Source organism: Manis javanica, chromosome 4, assembly GCF_040802235.1.
Source record: "Manis javanica isolate MJ-LG chromosome 4, MJ_LKY, whole genome shotgun sequence".
Lineage (NCBI taxonomy): Eukaryota > Metazoa > Chordata > Mammalia > Pholidota > Manidae > Manis > Manis javanica.
In genome coordinates this window covers 75752958-75766754 of record NC_133159.1, presented here as the reverse complement: position 1 = coordinate 75766754, position 13797 = coordinate 75752958, and the positions used below count along the sequence as shown (strand labels likewise).

At 45.3% G+C, this 13797-nt stretch overlaps 1 protein-coding gene across 5 annotated transcripts in view; it reads right to left on the bottom strand.

The window, feature by feature from the left end:
• The window catches only part of LRRC8D (leucine rich repeat containing 8 VRAC subunit D), a 106361-nt gene extending 92960 nt beyond the window's left edge, over positions 1 to 13401 (bottom strand). The window contains exon 1 of one of the 5 annotated variants that reach the window (XM_036998102.2): positions 13264 to 13401. The gene's annotated coding sequence lies outside the window, so the exon portion shown is untranslated. Of the gene's footprint in view, positions 1 to 12336; positions 12605 to 12773; positions 12919 to 13193 lie in introns of those variants that run through there. The other 4 variants (XM_036998097.2, XM_036998096.2, XM_036998095.2 and 1 more) reach the window with 4 other exon arrangements.
• Positions 13402 to 13797: the final 396 nt, after the last annotated feature.

Here is a 13797-nt window from a genome sequence, read left to right as displayed (position 1 = left end):
CTACATATTCCACTTTTCTTCTAAATAAACAAAAAAGGGAAATTAAGCACAAAGCCTTACAGATTAGAGACCTGCTACATTCTAGATATGAATGAGAAAATGTATGTGCAAATAACAATGCTCTGAGATTATGTAGTATTTACAGAGAAGAAAAAGCAAACCATAAAATCTTGACAGATATTGCCCAAGGTTTGATTACTGGCCCCCTCCCACGGTTTAAAAATTACCCAAACTGAAACAAACCCACAATTAGCCTCAGCCCAGAACCCTCTCCTGAGTGTCCTAGTGCCTACAGGGTGCATTCTGCTGCTGGCTGTACTCAGAATCACCTGCAGGGCCTTTTAAACACATCTTCCCAGCCCCCACCCCAGATCTTCAGTATAGAAATGGCTGCGGGGGTAAATCCAGGGATTCCCGGAATCTGCACACGTAAGAAATTCAAGTGCAGCTGGGTTGGGGACCCTCTGCTGCAGACATTTGCTATTTCTTTCATAGCTCTACAACTGTATCACTGAATTCAGAGATGAGAGCAAATGGTTTCCCTTCCCAAGAACCTTTAATGGAATAACCTTCAAAGGCAATGGAATGACGTCCAAATTCCTTAGCAGGACTCTCCAGGCCCCCTGTAATCTGTCCCCAGATGCTTTTCTGCCCTTCTTTCCTCCCACATCCCCTCACTGTCATAGCAGTGAGGGGCTTTTACCCCAAACACATCACACACAGCTGCCCCATCTCCTACTTGGCTGCCCCAGTGTTGCTCTGCTCTCCCACCCTCCCTGGCCCTGCCAGTCTCTAGATCATCCTTCAAGGCCCTGCTCAAGTTATTTTTCTGTGAAACTTTCTCTGATCTTCCCAGACAATATCAGTCTCTCCTTCTTCTGAGCAAATGTCCAAAAAACACTTAGTTCACACAAGAAAGACAGTGCATACAGCATGCTGCACAAACCCCACTAAACTGTTCACGTGCCAGCCTCCCCGTGAGCAGGAGCACTTCTTACCTTTCATGTTGCGGATGGGAGAGATCTAGGGTTCAAGTTTAGTTCTTCCAGCTAGTTACTGGCACTGCACCCTTGGCAAGTTATTTAAACACATGGAGCCTCAATTTTATAATCTTTGAAACGGAACAACAAAATGATGACCTACCTTCATGACTGATGTGAGAATAAAACACAAAAAATGTTTGATCGAATGTGGACCACCTAAAATTCACCAAAATGAGATTTTATTTTGTTTCTTATCCTATGAGAATGCATTGCAGACACAGTGAGTGCTCAAATAGCATTTTCTTTCACAAAAAAAAAAAAGGAAAGCATTGCTTTCAAAGTTAATAAGCAGTGATTTCTTAAAGCCTATTCTCCTTACCCAATTTTGTTCTTCTGTGAAGGACATTTCACAATATTTCTATTGAGAAGTCCTTTCTTAGTCCCTTTCTTTCCTTCAAAAATCAATGTACAAAATTCTAATGAACAAACCCGGTCCGTGTCCCTCCTACTCCAGCTTGGCTTTTTGCTTTGAACTACAGTAACTGCCTGCAGCCACAGGGCCGCTGCCCGGAGAATTGCCTGCTTCACCGGCACAACAAACAGCACTTTGTAGGCAAACTGGAGGGGAGCCCAAGGAGGAGGGGGGAATCAAGGAAAAGAAGTTTGGGCCAGAAACTGAGCTAACACCCTCATTATCGTCCAAACTGTAATACAGGTAAGGAGAGAACAGGGCAGGAAAGCAGCTCAGATCAACGAAACCTTCCCCAACTGCTCCCAAATAGCCACCTCACCACTCAGCCGCAGAAAATGACTCCCAGCCTCACAGGGGACATGCTGGTCCACCCGCCAGCTAACACATGCTGCTACTGTTGTCAATAAAATACTGTCCTGTATTTTATTAGCCTTCTTACCTTCACCAAATCAATCGTATTGCCGTTATTATCCCCTCTACCATTTACAGGGGATAAACCCCAGGTCTCCAGAACTCCATAGGCACAGTCAACAGAGAACCCCAGGCCCAGAATGCAAGTCCTCTCAGCTCCAAACCCTTGGTCCCTCCCAGGGCCCTAGAGTAAGTGTGAAGGCATTTTATAAACGTTCTCAGAAGCTCACCAAATCCACTAGCTGTAAAGGTAATAGTTTCTGTGCTCTTAAAACAAGTCTGGTGCCAAGAGGGTGGGTTGTCACAGCAACAAGGCCCCAACTGCAGCCTAGAATGATCAGTCTAGCATTATGTGTAGTACTGTGTTCCAGGAAGATCCTTTAGCTTTCTATTCCTAGATGGAAATTCTCCTGACAATTTTGTTTGTTCAGTGGATCTAGGGAGGAGGTACTAAGGAAGTATAATTTTCTTTCTTTTTAAAAATCAAACCCTGCTCCTGAGCTTAAAGCTGAGGTGATGTGGAAAGCAAAAGAAGTGTCTAAAGTAAATTTGTGATCCTTGTTGTGAGAGGACAGAGGCAAGAGCACAGACCTGAACAGCACAGATTCCTGAAGCCACAACCACTTGGATTCAAATCACAGCTCTGCCACTCCCTGGCTATGTGGCTTGGACTTCCCTGGTCACTCACTGTCTTGAGAAAGTGCAGCCAGACTGGGGAGCTAAGCCTTGGTGTCCTCTGCTACAAAATGGGCTGTGGTGAGGGGCAAATGACCTAATACACATACGGTGTTCCAAATAATGCCAGGCACGTGTGACCACTACAAAACTGTTTCCTATTATTATTTCCAAAAGAGATTAGTCTCTCTGATTGTGTTCTTTTTTCAGTGTATTTTATAAGGTTAAAGAAGACTTCATATACAATTTGTTAAATCCATAATACCCCAAATCAACACAAAGATTATTTTACAAGTTTCACTTCCTGATAGGATCTTCTCAGCTTTCCATCTGTGGACTATAGTCCCTAGAAGAAAAAACAGTGGGATCTGAAAAATTTTCCTTCTTCTCAGCAACAGTGCAAGGAAAAAATCTGTGCCCATTCTCTCAATACTACAAACTGGCTTCCATAATAAGAAGACAAAGACACTTATTGCATTAAACTAATACAAGGGCACATCTTTCAAATGCGTTTTTTATTCTAAATACAACCAAGTGTTAAACAATTAAGGTTACACCAGCTGAAAATGACATGGTTCAGCTCACACACAAATGACAGTCCCAAGGACTGGAGAATAAAACCTGCTGATGAATCAAAAGGTTTCTTTCCCAGAAAATGCTGAAATTCCAGGAACAATGTGCTATAGTTGGGATGATTAAGAGAAAAATGCTTTTAAAAATCCCCTCTCAGGCTAGGAATCTAGACTGTTAGTAATAGAGATCTACTAAAATATCGCCTCTTCCCTCTTTCAGAGGGGTCACATGTACAACAAATTAAACCTAAAACAATGGAAGGACTTTCCACAATACAGCAATAAAACTAAAGACAGGAGTAGGGTCACAATACAGGTCTGAGGTCATGTCCTGCACAGGGGCATATAGCCAAGGAGAGGGGCTGACACTCAGCAATACTGCTCTCCCAGCAGTGTGCCCTCACTGGGCAGATACTTCACACGAAGGGATGGTGGTGGCTGTTCCAAGCAGCGCTGAGCACACCCGCCCTCCACACTCAAAACAAACTGGTGTCCAGAGCCATCTGGGAGTTGGGGCTGCTATGCATAGCCCCCCAGACAATGCTGTAGTTTGGGGGGAAAAGAATGAGTGTTGGTTTGTACTCAAACGTAGTCAACTTTTTACAATGCAAATGTTTTCCAGCTTTCTTGGTTTACTGTTTGCTAACACCTGTTCTGGATCTCCTCTCCTTTCCTCACTCTTATTTTCCCCTTTCTGATATAAACTGTTCCCTTCCTTTTCACTCCAGTTCTACTTTTGCAGAAGCCATGGAAACAAATTCATGTGCATGCACTAAGGCAAAATAATAGCACTGTGCCTACCACACAGATTCTAAGTATGTCTAAGTATTTTAAGTATTTACTGGGTCACAATTTTCCCCTTCTCATGTAAGGATCCCTTTTTTTTCTCCCTCTTCCGATATTACCTCCAAATCAATTTTAAGATATAATGTTTCTCTTCCCTTATCTTCAGGAGCAGATGATCTCTTTCTTTACTTCCAAGTGGCACTTAACCCTTCATTCTCTACCACTGGGCCCCTGCCCGCTCATACGCAGATCATCTTCTAGCTGCTTCATCCCCATACTCTACGTATTTCTCTGATTCTATTACCGCTCAGGCAAGACAGCCCCTTCAAATGCATCCACTCCAGATACAGTGTATCAAATACGAAAGGCAGAAAATTGTTACCATTACAAGTGTGGGGCTTTTGGCTTGTTCTGCTTAGTGCACATATGGGGCAAAGGGGGTACCTAAAACAATGACCTGAAGTTTTGATTTGCTCCAACTTAAATTGATTTCTAAACATTTTTATTCAAAGCCTATGCTTCCATTCACCTGGCCACCAAAGGGCTAGCTATCTCTAAGGGCCCTGAGCTCACAGACTGTATATCCAGCCCACAAAGCTATTTTGTCTGGTCTGCAGGAAGTTATTTAAAATGTTGAGTGAGCCAACCTTTTAAATTCAGGGGATTTTTAAGTAATAATCCAGATTTCTGATTTACAGTGAAAAATCAGAAGATTTGTCAAGACTGGCCCACATTTCCATATGGTAACAATTGGCTGCTGAATAGATCTGCTAAACAGACCCCCTTTAAGCAGGACCTGCATTTTCCAGTTCAGCCCATGTTCACCCCTCCACTCCTTTCTGATCATCCTACCCAGGTACTGAGTACCAGCTGCCATAAATCATCTTCTGTGAGGCCCACTTTAGGCAGTGTTTGGTATTTGCCTGAGACCCCCAGGCCGCAGCTAGTTTCCAACTTTCACTCACTCTATAGTTAGTATAGAAATTAAGATGTAACTATTAAGTTTCTTCTTAGTACAGAATTTGCCAGGTATAGATAATTTATGAGGAGTTGGAACTAAGCAAAAAGAAATATGTTCCGTAATAGCAAAATGTATAAGACAGCTTAGTGTCTCTCTCTCTCTCTCTCTCTGTATAGGAAAGGGGTGCATTGTGCAAGCTGTGTAATACTACAGATCATCTCTCAATTTGTACTTTATTACTGGCTAAATAATATGTAAGATGAAAGTGTTAAGCAGAAACTAACAGGATGAATACCCATTATACTTGAGCATAATAAATCTATAAATAAAACAGACTATAAACATAAGATATAGATGGACATTTATTGATTTTTTACTTAGAAGGTATAGATAATTATTTGTTTTAATTACACATAGTTGTTATAGTATTTATTCAGCAAGCATTTGAACATAACACCTTAACAAATATTAACTACACGTTTATATGTTTACATATAGTTTTGACTGTAAGGTCAGATCTATTAGGAGGAAGGTATTTAAAGTGTACTATTACACCATTTTATCACTAACATTGGTGACAGAAGAGAATAAGGCTAGAGAAAGCACCAAAACAAGTTATTTTAAATTACTCTCTTAATTCTAGGATTAAACTTTCAGGTAGTTTTACCAACAGGTTGTTATTTTTCTAAAACCACTGTTCTCTGATCAGAACATTGGCCTGGAAGCATGAAGACCTGGGTGCCTCTAGAACTCTGCTCTTCCCAGCTGTGTTCCTACATTTCAGATCTGATCCACAAATGAGGAGCACAAACCAGATGAGTTGTAAGACCCCTTTACCTCAAAATGATTCTGTTTTTTAATGGAAAAATTAGTAAGTCTTATAAAATGAATACAAAGAAAGCTAAGAGAAATTAGTATAGTAGGTAAGAGAATGAGATCTGAAATAAATGAGACTAGTTTCAAATTCCACCTCCGCCACTTTCTGTAATTTTGTGGGAAAAAATGTAACCTCTCAATCCTCAGTTACCTTATCTGTAAAGTGTGAGTATGTCCATGTTCCACTCAGGATTGTTAAATCCCAGGGCATAAGTTTGGACAGTCAGTAAATGGTTGTTATTAACTTTGGATATTACATAAATCTTCTTTCCTTCTTGACTAGATTAAAAAAACCCATTCTTTCTGATAATAAACTAATTTCAAAGATTTATTCAATAGTAGGATGCTATTGCAAGCATCACAGGGGCCATTTTCCAAGGAATTTCAATTTTCAAACATTTCTTAGGACCGAGTGGGGAACTTGAGTGGAGAGAATTCTGACTGACAGCATTTCATACCCAGTGCGAGGGGTGTGGCTCTGCCCTGTTTCCGTGAGCTCTCTGGTGGGCAACACCCTCTAGAGAAGGGCTGTACTGTACTTCCTGTCTTCTGCCTGCTCTGTAGAATTCACTGCAGTGTTGGTGAGCTGTGGATGCTGAGATTTCACAATGGGATTTATGGGTTGCTGGGGAAGTGAAGCCTTCTCCTATTACCAGCTAGCAGAGGAGTAGAGTGAAAAGGTTTTTAAGAAATGTTCATAATGGAATCTAACACTGGTATCCATGAGCCTTCCCTGATAGCAGGTGTCAAAAGAATATAGGTATCTTGAAAACCTTGGAGTAGTAGTAGTTGCCAGACTTTTGATTTCCTTAGACTAGTAAAATGTCAATAGTAAAACAGCCATAAAATTGCCAGGTTTTAAGGCAATGAGGAAATGGCACCAAAAGGCAATCTTTCCCCATCCTTTCATAAAAGGACATAAAAGATACTAACCCCTCAAATTAGAAAGGACAACCCAAGATTTGGTGTGTGTGTGGGGAAGACCCTTTAAACTGAATAAACTTTGCACTAAAATTAAAACTGAAAAGCTTGCTGCATTGTCTTTATTTTTATTTTCCTAGTGGTTGGTGCAACTGTCATCACGGGCTGACTCTGGAAACCACTAGTCAAGCGGACTGTGAGTTGGCCCCCTCACTGTCCAGTCCAGGATGCAGTATCTCTGGGAGGCACCAAGGGCCACACTGTGGGCCATCAGCTACCTTGGTCATCACCTGTCAAGGGTCCAGACGTATCCTGAACGTTCCTTGTTTGTCTTACTTACCAGTTGTAGGCCTGTCAGCTACCAGTGTTTCAAAACCTTTTTGAAGATGCCTTCAGTCCCAGCCTTTGTGTACAATTAGGTAAGATGGTAGCTCTTGGTCCTGGCTGCCAATCAGAATCACTTGTGGGTAGGGAGGGCCATTCTTAAAGCAAAACTCCATTCCCACAGATTCTGATTCAGTAAGTAGGGGGAAGGGTCTGGGCTTTAAAACATTCCCCAGACTGATTTTTATGCCAGTCAGGGGGAAGAAAAACTGGTACCATATTTTTTTGCTTTCATCCTGAATATATGTCTTATATAAAGTTTGAAGGTAGACCTCTTCATGCATTCTTTCAGATGACAAAAATGGAGGGCCTGCCATGTACGGGGCACTAGGAAATCAGTAGAGAACAAGACAGATACATCCTTGCCCTCACCACACTGACAGAGCACTGGAGCATGGAGACAAGGAAGCAGGCAACTGCAATACCACATCACGTGCACTGGGATTAAGTGAACAGTCCAGATTCCCACTGTCCCAATCTTAGTGGCTTCCTGGGCTTCAAAAGCGTCTCCTCCCAGCTGTCTTCTTTCCAGATACTAGAAATCCTAATATTATTAGAAAAAAGGATGGAACAAGGCCCTGTCCTCATGAAGTTTCCATTCTAGCAGTAATATCTACACTTCCTAGGTATCACTACGTTAGTCGTTCCAGCTCTAGCATCTTTCCTAGAGTCAGATGCCCATGCTTTGAACAAAGTGCAGTGGAAACTTAATTAAGACTGTGTTTTCTTCTTTGTTTCCAAAAATTTTCTTCATGAAGCTTAGCATTTCCTGCTCTTTTTAATCTGTTGGGACACTAAGTATTTTTGAAGCCGTTTCCTGGGTTTTCCCACCAAAATACCATCCTTTGTCAGTTTGGTCATTTCCCTCTTAATACCTTGACCTCATATTTGCTCACAAAGAAACTCACTTGTTAATCTTCTGATGACTAGTACATCCTAGTCCGGTTTCCCTGGCATAAATTCCCACTGGTTAGGTATTTCATAATTCAGAGGAGCTTACTGTCATCTGTAAACCTAGAAATTCCACTGTGTGCTCCTTCTTTTGGATCAATTATATAAATAAGACCTGAGGGACCCCACTGTTTACACACCTCCAAGCAGAAGAGAAATCTTTATCCTTGGCCTTTAATTGTGATCTTTAAGGCAGATGAGTTCGAATGCCTGCTCTGTCAATGTGTAAGCTGCAGCTAATCACATCATCTCCCTGTGCCTCAATTTTCTCATCTATAAAATTCAAGGGTTGATTCCCTCCATCAATAAAATTCTATCTTTTTATTCAAAGTGATACATTGTATCCTTCATTCCAAAGAGACTTCAACTTTGATGCAGCCTTTTATTGTATAAAAGGACAATTATCTAAGGGCATTCAAATACATTCCCCCTCAAAAAATCTCATATAGTCACAAAACATTCCTTTTTCTCCTAGGAATATCCTTGCTCTCCCGAAGATACAGACAGCTTGCCCCTGTGGACCAGCACAGAAGTGAGAGCAAGCAGACTGTGCCATCCAGACAGAAAACATACCAGGAAGGGGTGAGGGTGCAATGGACATTCATGATAAAGAGGATGCACATGTTGGTTAGGAAACCTGAAATTCTGTTCTAGCACTTTGGCTACCACCCAAAACAAGTAATTCATGAAGTCTAGTTTGCTGGATAGATCTAGAACGTTTAGAGAACTTGGCACTAAGTTACCTATGATTTCTGACCTGCCTGCTTCCAAAGACATCTGAGAAGGGTAATTTTCTAATGTCGTCTCAGTGAAGACATGTTAAATCTCTAAGAATGAAATTACACCAATGGCAAGCTAAAGCCCAGTTCTGGGAAAAAACGCTTAAGTTCCAATCCTCCTTCCTCCCCAAAATGTAAATCTGTCACCAATTAAGTATTTTGGGCATACTAGCAAAAAGGAAAAAAGAGCTTGGCCCAAGTGGGAACTAGATGTATACATGGTTCACGCCAGCACCCATTATCCTGTTTACCTCTTCACAAATTTCAAAAGCAACTCTGATCTGGCAAGCTTTTTGCACAGAACATTAGAAACTCTCCTCCAGATGTCTAAACAGAATTACACAGGCCCTAGAGGAGGGAGTACAGATTTCAGAAGCTTGCAACAGACTCAAATAATTTCAAAGGGCACCTCAGATGCAAACATTAGCAAGAGCTATATGTGATGTAGCTGGGTCATGACCACAGATTTCTCAGAAGCCCCTAAAATAAGGTCTAACCAATGCCTGGGATTCACCTCCATCACTCTGCACACCCATATCTCAAATAACACCAGCAGTGCCAACTACTGGGTTTCACATAGTATTAATGTAGTGACTACAAAGTTTTCAGCCAAGTCACCCTCCACTCCTCTCTCATATGATTAAAGAGCAGAATCAAGATATTTAAATCTCAGGAGACCTGAAAACAGGACCAAAATAAGGACAGCACTGACCAGGGAAAAAAGCAAAAAAAACAAAAGCAAAAAAACACTTCTACTCAACTCACACAAAAAAAAATCAGGCCCAAAGAATCCAGATGCAGCAGGTCTTACAACAAGCATCTGTGAGTCCTGACTGTCCAGGACCTATACATGAGTCTGTGTTACGCCCCGCTTAAAAAAAAAAAAGAGGCAGTTCTGTAAGCTAAAGCCTCAACCAGTAGAGTTTATGCCTTGGCCTCAGGAAGCAGCCATCCTACTGTACTCTTTGTTGACGAGATCACATCTCATTTACACTGTTCAATCCCAGACACCAGTACTCTTCACAAGAGAAGCTGGCAAACTGAGAAGACATCCAGAAACATGCCTCTTGCAGGAATGGGAAAAGAATAGGGACTTTTTTGCACTGATTAAAGTTAATTGGAGGGGGGGAACATCAAACTGTCTTGTGCATTCCAAGGGCTGTCTTGGGTAAGTGGGTAGTTCCTGAGGAAAAGAATCAATTGAACAGTTTCCAGAAGGCCGTCTTGAGCTCAAATAATACTCAATGGTATATCTTCATGAGAGCAGAGTTCTCTGTTCCTAGGGGTCTTTAAACAGAGGCTGCAAGTGTAAGAATTTACTAAAGAAGTTACGCCAGGGGCTCAAAAATGTCCGCTTACCCAATGTTATACTGCCCTGCTAGCTAATCTGCCACTCACTCTCTTGAAAATGCCCTTTTCTTCTGACTTGCCCAGATCCTAATCACTTCAGCTCTGAGCACAGCAGGTCTACTAGACTGGCTTCCTACCTCAATGTCCTCCTACACATTCAAGAACCATCTCCTTCAAGTCCTGTTCTCAGAGGTGACTTCACCTCACAGCGGTCTTCATGTTCACCATCTAGAGCCGGGGCTCTCCACCTTGGCTCCGCTGACATTTCCGACAGGATAATTCTTTGCTGTGTGGTGACGTTATGGGGCACTGCTAGTGTTGAGCAGGATCCCGAGCCTCTACCCACTAGATGTCAGTAACACCTGCCTCCCAGCTGTGATGAGCAAAAAGGTCTCCACACATTGCCTCCTGTTGAGAGTCATTTTTACTTAAGGCAAATGATTAACACCACGGACTTGTGGTTCAAGCTTTCCACTTCCCAGATCTCTTCTATCTTCCTACACCAGTCATGTTCTCTGTCTAGCCAGGCAAACCTATTTAGTATTTTTGACCTGTGACATACCGCAACCCTTTCCCTAATACATGCTCCTCTCCCCTTCAGCACACACAACACTTCGGTCGGCTCCAGACACTCTCCATTTCAGCGGTCCTCGTCCTGCTAGGCAACTTGTTTGATTCTACTGGTGGGAACACCAGTACCTGTCGTACCTGTCCTCTAACAGTACAAGAATCCTCTCCACAGCATCTTCCCTGATTCTCTGTTAACTGCTAGTACTTCATAACACTGACTGCTGTTTCTCAGAATGTCAAACATCAGCCCCAATTGTACGTTAAAAATACATGAAACTCCTTACCAACTACCATTTCAAGAACATATGTGATCACAAGTACAGATCTGACAAAACTTTCACTTTCATAGCCAGTGCCAATTTACTTTCAGCACTGAGACTGAACCCAGTTTAATTTCCAAAATACAGCTACCAACACAATTTCGCTTTGGGACATGACAAACATCAAAATTCCCTAAAATTAATCAGATAAGCTCTGCACAATATAAAAATCAAGAGTTAAAAAAAAAGGCCAAGTCAAAGTTTTTTAAATTCTGTAAATAAAATCTCAGCGGGGGAAAACAAAGATACAAATATGGCTCAAAGCTTTAACTGTTACATCATTCTCAACATGGGAGTGGGAGACACTGGGGGACTGGGGCATCTAAGGGCAGTTTCCTGCAGCTTTCTAATGGGTTACGTTTTAATCGGCAAAGTGTACAGTCACACACCCTCAATAAAAATGAGACAAATCTAAGGTAAAACGTTCAAATATATAAATAAACCATGCCAATTCAAGGTTTCCATTTTTTCCCCCAGCCCCATGGATTACCTAACCAAGTTATGGGAGGCTCCCTAAATAACCTACAGAGACTAAACACTCCAAATCAATTTTGCCAGATTCTTATTTTAACAACCTAATTTTCATCTCCGACTCTTTCTTAGCTTGCATTTTTAACAAGGGTTTTAGTAGACTGATGATGAAGACAGAGTAAGAGACAACTCTAACCCTGTCCTATCTGATGGTAGGTGTTTGGTCAGTATTTATAAACTGTAAAAATAAATGCTGTAGGAAGACCCTATTTACTGGTTATGACGCAGGGTTCTTCCCACAGGCCCCAAAAGCTTTGCCGGGGAAGGTCTGAATCACTGCCTTTCTGGGCACTTGGAAACGCCCTTTGGTTGTTTATGAGGTAAATAACCCTCACCATTACTGCGGAGCATTCTCTGCCTGTCCCGACTCTTCCAAAGTCCAGCACAGAACACATAATAGGTGCTCAATAAATGCTGCTTGAATGGAATTTTTATTATCAAAGCTGCTAAGGAAAGTTTCCGAAAGTCAGCTCTTCACCCCTGTATCTTTCAAAATATGTCCTCAGAACATTCTTTGCCACAAAAGAAATACTTTTCCTAGTACGGAGGAGGACAGAAGGAAACCTGCAAAGCAAGAGCCCTAAGAGTAAGACCAAGTGGCTCCAGCTGGGCCCACAGTCGGCCAGGACTCCCCAGTGCCTACTCCCCATCTCTCTGCCTACCTCCGGAGGGCTCCCTGTCTCGCTTTGCGCCTTTTCTTTCCCGAAACCCTACCTCCCCACCTTCTGCCACAACCGCCAAGGCGCACCGCTGGCACCGCACACCCCACCTCTCCCTCTCCAGTAGGAACCTACCTCTCCTCCCTCGACCTGTAGCAGCTTTTCTTCACTGCGGCTGGCTTTTTAAAAACACCAAAGAAAACCTAATTTCTTTATCCGCTAGAGACAGTCCAAAAGAGGGGGGACAGAAAGAGGATGGCCCCTGTCAGCCCTCCAGTAAGCGGAGGTGATAGCTCCCTGGACAGCCGCCCCAATCCTCCTCCTTTCCAGCCCCCCTGCACAGGATTCGAGCAGAAGTCCTGCTCCCAAGTGCCCACGTCTCCAAACAAGCTAGAAGCGGATTATACCGGTACCCGACCGGAGACGGCCCGCGGCGGGCTGGGTGCACCTGCGGGCCTCCGGCTCCCTCCCCCTCGGCGCGGGGCGGGGCGCGGCCCTCACTTCCCCGCCCAGCCCACCGGGCGCGGGATGGAGGCGAGGGGAGGCGTTCCTGCCGAAGTTAAAGGGCTCACCTTCCGGGCACCGGGCCAGAAAGGCCAGACACCAAACACCCACGTCCGGCAGGAGTCGGCGGATCCGCGCCCGGGTCTCCCTGCCCTCCCGATTGCGCGGAAGGAGGCAGAGAGGGGAGCGCTCGGAGGCGCCGGAGGAAGGCAGGGTTGCTCTCCCCTCGCGGGGCCCAACGCCGGCCAGGCCCGCGGCGCCCGCCACTCCGATGGCCCGAAGAGCAGCAAGCTTGCGGCGCGGCGGTCAGGAGCCCAGCTCGGCCCCGCTCGCCGCCCCGCGCCCGGCCCCCAGCCCAACCCCCTCGCCGCGAGGTGCCGGCCGCAGCCTCAGCTCGGGCCGCGGGTCTGGACGCCTGCGCCGGGATGGGGGCGTCCGCTTCGGCTCCGGCGGCCCCCGGCGCCTGCCCGGGAAAGGGGCGCACCAACCTTGGGGGCAGCCCGGGCAGCCTGGCCGCCGAGCCACGGCTTACGCTGAGGCGCGAGGCGGCGGCATCACCTGCGGCGGGCGGCGGCTGCACCGGGACGCGCCGGAGCGGCGGAGGCGCGCGGCGCCCTGGACCCTGGTCCCGCGGCCCCTCCCGCGGCGGCCACCTCGAAGCGCGGCGGAGGAGCCGGGGCACCACGGGCGGCGGCAGCGACGGCGACCGGAGCAGCAGCACATGACTCTGTAACAGGGGGAATTAGACAAAGCGTAACATGGACTCCGGGCCCGTGCAGGCGCTGCAGCTCCGGGACCAACCGCAGCCGGCGAGCGCCGCGACTGGCTCGGCCGCAGCCAATCGGGCTGGCGCGGGCCTCCATGTGATTGCGAGCACTTTCCCTGGTGGCCCCGACGCGCCGGCCAAGAGAGGGGCGCTTCCGCCGGGGGGCGGAGGCGGGCTGCCCGGAGGGTGTGCGGCGAGTTAGGGGACTCGGGGCGGGGAACGGGGGCGGGAGGCTGCTGGACGCCGAGCAGGTGCAGGGGGCGGGGAGGAGCGGTAGCCGTAGGTGGCTGTGGCCGGAATACCTGTCAAATGCCTACCTGGCCAGG